Source organism: Mesoplodon bidens (genome assembly GCF_964165515.1).
Source record: "Mesoplodon bidens genome assembly, chromosome: 3".
NCBI lineage: Eukaryota > Metazoa > Chordata > Mammalia > Artiodactyla > Ziphiidae > Mesoplodon > Mesoplodon bidens.
This window is the reverse complement of record NC_138178.1, coordinates 136,382,048-136,390,001: the sequence shown is the minus strand read 5'-3', so window position 1 is coordinate 136,390,001 and position 7,954 is coordinate 136,382,048. Positions and strand designations below refer to the sequence as shown.

At 42.2% G+C, this 7,954-nt stretch overlaps 1 pseudogene across 1 annotated transcript; it reads right to left on the bottom strand.

The window, feature by feature from the left end:
* Window positions 1–349: 349 nt before the first annotated feature.
* Window positions 350–2,255, bottom strand: LOC308614092 (metalloendopeptidase OMA1, mitochondrial-like; annotated as a pseudogene). Its single transcript has 2 exons — window positions 2,217–2,255; window positions 350–968 (listed from the first exon to the last, which is right to left on the bottom strand). The product of its transcript is annotated as a metalloendopeptidase OMA1, mitochondrial-like (transcript).
* Window positions 2,256–7,954: the final 5,699 nt, after the last annotated feature.

Here is a 7,954-nt window from a genome sequence, read left to right as displayed (position 1 = left end):
AGCCAGCTGTGAAAGAGGAAGCATGTTGCCATATCTTATACTTATGAAAGTTTATAGAATTTTTAAAAAAATTGTATAATACAAATTTATTCTATGGCATTCTCCTCACTGAAGGTATTTTAAATAGGTTAAAATACATCAATATTTTATGAAAAATGAACACCTAGTAGAAGAATTTAGATAATACCAGTAATATGCATGATTTGATGCTGAATATTCATTCTTCTTCATTACAAACATCATTTTTTAAAAAGTAACAAAAAAGATAAGGATTGCTGCATTCTTCATATATCCTGTGTCTTACAAATTTTAAATCAACTTGTTCTTTTCTCAACTATACATGGTAGCATTATTTGCTCCTGGTTTCTTGAATGAGAATAGTATCAATTTTCTGTTTCTTAACAGTGATATTTAGGTCTTCTTTCTCTGGTTTTTCAAGAAAATCCTTCATGCTAAGTTTGAATAGTAATCAAGGGTCTGGTCCAGAAAGTGGTGGGCAATTACAGATCTCTCTAATTTTGAAAGCCTGAGGGATAAGTCTATGGAAGTGCTCAGCTTGATTTCCATGAGAAGGGTGCGTGGATGGATAATGACCATGGAGGCTATCTGCAAATTCCACCTGCTGTCAAACCCTGAACTGGCTCTCAGGTCCACACAAGCCTTTGCAGCAAGCTGTGGTCCAATTCTGTCAGCTTCAGCCTCTAATGTTGTATTATATGGTCTATCAAAAATATACTCCTGCAATTTAAACTATATCCACTGGCCCCATAGTGTCAAACTATCCCAAGGACAAATGGCCCAAATCATTGTGAGAAAAATCAGACCTTGGAAGTCCCGTAAGTGAACCAAACAGCCTTTTCTACTGCTTGCCTAAATACTGCATGTGCTAGTTCATGGTCTGGAAGGATGAAACAGAGGCTGTGGATGTCACAGCAGAGAGCATAAAGAACCTGGGTCTTTGATGACACCTGCGAGACACCACATCAGCAAGTTCTTATACCTGACCTGTTTCAGAGAAGGGAGAGAATATTCCAGACATAGGGAACTGGTGAGGAAGGGCTACATATTTGAGAGACAGGAAGAGACTGTTGTGACTGGAATATTAAGCTGTGAAGAGTTTCCTGAGATGAAGTTAGAATGGTGAAGAGGGACGAAGTCATACAGAGGCTTGTAGTCATACTAAGTACCAGTTAAGAATTCAACCACTGGAACTGAGCAAATTCCAACTCTCCTATTTCCACCTGGGTAACCTTGGGAAAGCTACTTAATCTCCTCTCTGAACCTCAGTTTCCTCCCTTGTAAATGAATGGCAACATATAAGCTTCTCCACAGTGTTCTTGGGAAGAGTAAATGAAATATTGCAAAGAACTTAGGAGTTTGATAAATGAGCCAAATAAATGAAATAGAAAGCAATAACAGTTATTACTGTTTTGGGGAAGAACTTATGTGAGATTATGATATTAACTATAATGATTTGGGGCACTAAGTTTAAGCAGAGAACATCATGATAAATTTCCATTCTACAAAGTTCCTTCAGCCTGCAAAGTGGATACACTAGAGAGTGGCAGGTGTAGAGGTGGGAGACCAGATAGGAGAGGTTACTGCATATTTCAGGCAAAGATATCAGAGGTTTAGACTAAGATAGAGGAAGTAAAGATGGAGAAAAATAGGTTAGAATTACTCAGGAGTAGAACTGGCAGAATGTGAAAACTGACTGAATATGAGGGGTGAGGTAGAGGGAAGAGATATAGCTGACTCAAAAGTTTCCGACTTGGTGCATTTATTAAGCCAGGGAACCCTGTAGGAGGAATGGGTTGTATGTGAGTGCCTGGGTGAGTAGGGGGAGGAGTAGATAACTTTAGTTTTGGACTTGATGAGTATAAGCTACCTATGAGCCATGCAGACGGAGATACTTAGTCAGCAGTTGAATATATATAGCTAGCCTTCAGAGGAGAGGTCTGGTCTAGAGATATAATTTTGATTGTCAACATATAAATGGTTACTGGCGCCATGGGGATGGATGAAAATTGGGAAGAGAAAAAACAACCAGACACTAGAGGAAATCCAAAGATTAAAGGCCAGTCAGTGAGTCAGAAATGAGTTTGGTCGCAAATATTAGACCAACCCAGACTAGCTTGAACAATAGAGGGTTATGACATAAGAACAACCAGTGGCAACGTGGGCTTTAATTAGATTCAGCAGTTTAATTGCGTCACCAAGTTCTCACTTTTCTCCACTTCTGGGTGCTGCCTCATGTGGTGTTAGCTTCCTTCTAAGGCTGGGTCCTTCTGCAGTCTCAGGATGGCTGCCTACAATTTCGAAGGCTACATGCATCTTTTTCCACACTGAAAAAGGAGAGTGGGTCTGCTACTTTCCCAGAGAAGGAGGAGGCTTCCCTCTCTGAAGTCCCCAGGGAAAGCTCTCCTTTCATTGGCTAGAGTTGGGTCACATGTCTATCTCTGAGCCAAAATTTGGTAAACTTGAGAATGGGATTATGGTGATTAATTTGAACCATGTACAACCCACACAAATGTTGAGAGTGAAGTTAGGTTCTCTACTGCTCATTGGTTGTGAGCCTGAGGCTTGCCTATCTGGACAACACTGGTTCAGTTATCAAAATAAAGGAGTTTGGATATTAAGGAGGTTATCATAGTGCCCACCAGAATCAAGGAGTGAAACAGACTGACAGGCAGACGACTTGCGGATTCTGAAGGAAATGAGGAGAGGACATCATCTTCATGTTTTAGGATGGAAGGTATGGTCTTCTGGGATGGATACTGCTGACACACCAAGTAAGGTGAGAAGAGAAAGGGAACTTTCTCTGGTGAGCTTAGTAAGGGGTGGTTATAGGGGCAGGTGGGGAGACAAACAGATGAGAGTTAAGGAGTGAAGGGAGGTGAGGAAATGGAAGGAGAAAGTGCAGACATCCTTTTGAAAAGACAAGGTAGTAGAGGCATAAAGAAGAATGGAGGGAGCATTTCTGTCCACTGCTCATACATTTTCTTGTTTTGAAGATGATAGAGTCCCTGGCATATTTAAGTGCTTATTGAAATAATCTATCACAGAGGGATAGGCTTTATAGAAGTGGGATGGCGCACTTTAAATATGTGCTAGAATACTTCAGGTTGCTGGACCAGTATCCCTTGATATTTTGTCTGACAGATTCTGCAATGACTGTGAGGGTTCTTAGTCATAGTAAAGATACATATGTCTGACAGGTGTGTGAAGAGTCCAAGATTCTCATGTGTGCTCTGGCACATTGGGAGAGAAACACCTGTGTAGGGTATTCAGGAGGTGAGAGAGAGGGGCTCCTAGCATGGGTGAAGGAATTGACTTTGGGAAGGAGGCATGCCTCCTCCTTTGTGATGGGAAGAGAAGAAAATGAGTTTGATCATGCAAAGTTGAGGAGTTCTCACCTGGTGATTTATATTTTATCTAAACAAGGAGGCGACTGCTGTTGAGAGATGAGGGAGAAAGGGACTCAGAGGTCTGAGGAACATGGACAAGGTCTGAGAATATGAGAATGAGATGACTGGAGAAACAGAGTGAGATTCTTGGGCTATGGTACCTTCACATGAGAAGTTAGAGACCTTGAATTTATAACACGACAGATTTTCCTGGCTGTGTGATTTTCTTTAGCAATATTCATTTGCCCGTGTTCAGGAATGGGGAAGTTGAATAGTTAGATTCATCCCAGGTTGTTTGGTTAGGGTCTAGTGAAAGGATGAAGGGTCGGTAGGATTAGGGGAATAAATAAGAAGAGTGATGGAAATGAAGGGCCCTGGAATCTAAGCTTGATATTGAGAAAGTGAAAACAAGGAAGAGAAGCTAGAGAGTCCATTGATGGAGGTCTCAGTGTAGTTAAAACATAGCTGCAATGGTAGTGATTTATGAGCAAGCAGGGAGGATGGGCAAGAGGATAAGAAGAAAATACAAGTACTTAAATTCATGATTTTGGTGGTAGAGAAACTTCAGCTATTGACAGTATTCTGTGCATGACTCTTACAGCGATTGGCTCAAGCGAGGTGGTGACAAAGGTTCATTGGAGATGAGGAATGTCAGAAAAGTCCTGGCTGATAAAGGGCCATCTTTGGATGTTGAAGACCCCCAAGAGGATGGCACGGAGACAGACACAAATATTTCAAGCGCTCATGACCAAGGCTGGCTCTGAATAACATAACAGTAATGGAACGATCACTGAATCCAAAGTCCAGAGAACTGAGTTTTCATCCCATCATGGCTGCTGACTACCTAAGTAACTTTGGGCAAGGAGCTTAATGCTCCCAGGTCTTCATTTCTTCACAGAACATGAAGGAATTGTGATCTCTAAGATTACTTCCAGGGGTAAATATACTACTATTCTATGATTTCACTATATTAAACTGCTGGGCTTGAGTGATTCACTCTTCTCTCAAGTTCTGGGCAGACTGAGAAATAGATGTAGGAATAAGAAACCTATTAAAATAACAGCATGATTACTGGTAAGGCCAGACTGGAGAGTGTAGCTTGGACTAGGATCCAAGAGTTCCTTCTATTGCCTTGAATTACATCTACCCACCTGGTCCTGGTGAAGCAGCTGGACAAGCACTGGCCTTTAGCTGCAGGGACAGGTCCTTCCCCTGTGGGCTCACAACGTGGAAGGGAGGTGGACACCAGCAGTGGCAGAGAGAACAAGAGGCCACAGGTGGGCAATGGTTGCTGCCTAACAGAGGGCAGGTCTGCTTATTAGTTTTGGTCACTTTCCTCCCTAGAAAGAATGAATAGAGGAAATGAGGGTGAAAGCTTTCTTTGATTTAATTGTCTCTTTTATCATCTGAGGCAGGAACTTGGGGAAAAGAAGAAAATGTTTCCTCCTTTATGACACATGGATTAACAACCAAAATTATAGTTTTAAGTTACATCTATGCAGTTGTCCTTATGTATAAGAGATATGCAGAGTTAACATGGAAAAAATTTTCTCGAACGATGCTAGAGTTCCAAGAACAATTTTCCATAGTTTTCCAAATGTTCCATTTGTAACTTGGACTCAAGTCAGAATTATGAGGTTTCTAAGCAACGTAACCAGAGACAGTAAACAGGGTTTGAGTCACTGTAAAATAAATTAAAACAAACAGCTCTCCTTCTGTCCTAGCTTTACCCAGGTCAGCTGAGGTGTGGATTTAATTTCTGTGACCTACTTTGGTGACGTTAACAACTGCAACAGGCATGATAAAAAGCGGGCTGCAAGCCAGTGAGAAAAATGCATTGAGTGTTCAATCACAGTTCTCTGGCTACGAAATCTTTTTTTTTCACTTTTTGTTTTATATTGGAGTACAGTTGATTGACAATGTTGTGTTAGTTTCAGGTGTACAAAAAAGTGATTCAGTTATACATATACATGTAACTCTTGTTTTTCAAATTCTTTTCTCAGTTAGGTTGTTACAGGCCACCAGCTCTCTCTCTCTCTCTTTTTTTTTTTCCTTTTTTGCGGTACACGGGCCTCTCACTGATGTGGCCTCTCCCGTTGCGGAGCACAGGCTCCGGACGCGCAGGCTCAGCGGCCATGGCTCACGGGCCCAGCCACTCCACGGCATGTGGGATCTTCCCAGACCGGGGCACGAACCCGTGTCCCTTGCATCGGCAGGCGGACTCTCAACCACTGCGCCACCAGGGAAGCCCTCCACCAGCTCTCTTAAATGGTATTCTGTTAAGCTGACATCCTTGCTACTCCTGGTTCTGAGACTTTAGTAGGGGGACCCTGGAAAGCAACTAGCCGAATGGACCATAAATCCTAGAACAACACAGTAGCTACCTCTGTACAATGGGGGATACCACACAGGCCCTGCCTCTGTCATAGAAGTAGGCAGGCACTTTAAGGGTGACACCAGAGGGATGTCAGGAAAGTTCTATTTTTTCTTCAAACTTCTTCCCTATTGGTATTTCTAAAAGTCCACCATCAGATGCTTATATGGGGATGATGAAGGGAGGTTAAAACACTGTTTGAGGAATACTAGTTTAAATTTGAGTTTGTTCTAAAAATAGAACTACCATATGACCCAGCAATCCCACTACTGGGCATTTACCCTGAGGAAACTATAATTCAAAAAGAGTCATGTACCACAATGTTCATTGCAGCACTATTTACAATAGCCAGGACATGGAAGCAACCTAAATGTCCATCGACAGATGAACGGATAAAGAAGACGTGGCACATATATACAATGGAATATTACTCAGCCATAAAAAGGAACGAAATTGAGTTATTTGTAATGTGGTGGATGGACCCAGAGTCTGTCATACAGAGTGAAGTAAGTCAGAAAGAGAAAAACAAATACCGTATGCTAAGGCACATATATGGAATCTAGAAAAACAGTACTGATGAACCTAGTGGCAGGGCAGGAATAAAGATGCAGATGTAGAGAATGGACTTCAGGACACGAAGGGGAAGGGGAAGCTGGGACGAAGTGAGAGTAGCACTGACGTATATACACTGACGGCTAGTGGGAAGCTGCTGCATAGCACAGGGAGATCAACTTAATGACCTAGAGGGGTGGGATAGGGAGGGTGGGAGGGAAGCTCAAGAGGGAGGGGCTATGGGGATATAGGTGTACGTACAGCAGATTCACTTTGTTGTACAGCAGAAACTAACACAACACTGTAAAGCAATTATACTCCAATAAAGATATAAAAAATTTTGAGTTTGTTACTTAGGAGAATTTACATATTAAGCTGTTAATCTCTAAAATCTTAGTGTGAATTAAGCTTGGCAAATCCCATCCCACAGGATAGCTAGCTGAGAGCAGGCTCCCTAAGAAAGGGGCAGGACAACATGCATTTTGAACTGCTGGGGCATGGGAATGGCTGAGGGGGATGAGGGGCAAGGTTTAGGAATAACAGCCCTGAGGGAGGAAGCACCACAGGGAAACCAGGAGATGGGTACTAACTAAATAAGCAAGATGGTGCTGCTTGAGCAGCGAGGAGGACATCAGTGATCGCCTCCACTTTTCTCAACCTCTGCGTAAAGTCAGCTTAGCTCCCTGCAAACGCCCAGGAGAGCACCATGCCCACCCATGTTAGAGATGGACACCGGAGGTGGAAACTGCAGCAGCCTCCACCCCTACACCAGTGCTGGCCTCAGTACTGTTCAGAGGTTCAGTTTACACACACACACACACACACACATACACACACACACACACTTGCAAAGCAACAACCATGAGAACAAGTGAAATAGAAATAACAATGACCCCAATTTAAGTATTAATATAAAATGGAAGCTCCCTAGAATACCAAGTGGCAAATATGCCACCCGATCATCATTGATTGAGTGATTTCAGAACCAAAGTACGAATTATTCTTTTTCACTAAAATCAGTGCATGTCCCCTCCTGGTACTCCCTTATGACCACAACTTGGGGAAGCTGCCCTTTTTATCTTGTTCTACAAAGTGCTGCCAAGTGGAGAGAACAGAGAGAGCTGGGAAACTGGAAAACTCCCCTTAACTGGAGCTCAAGTAATTAGAGCTTCCATGTAAATGGATACTTTTTTCAGTAGTTTTCCAAAAACTACAAAAGAGCCATGATACATGGATTTGAGCATTTCAAAAAAAGCATTCCCAGGGCAAGTTAAAATCTGGTGTGAACGAGTAGATGACTGTGCAACATATTTTCTGTGGAGTTGGAGGCATGAATCCCCTTCTTCATCAACACTCCTCTCCAGACGATATTCTGGGCTCTGCTGAGGGAGGGCGGAAGCAGCAGGGTGAGACTAGTTCCCTTAGTGCACTGAAACGTGACTCAGAGGCCATGTAAGTTTTAGCACTATTGTTACTTAAATAATTTAACTATATTAAGTTCCTTGACATATTATACATACATATATAATATTAAATTCCTTATAATTTAAAAGGGATTTTAAAAATTCACCATGCCCTGCTTACCGAGGCAGGAAAGTGGGCTCACTGAGTCTAATGATTT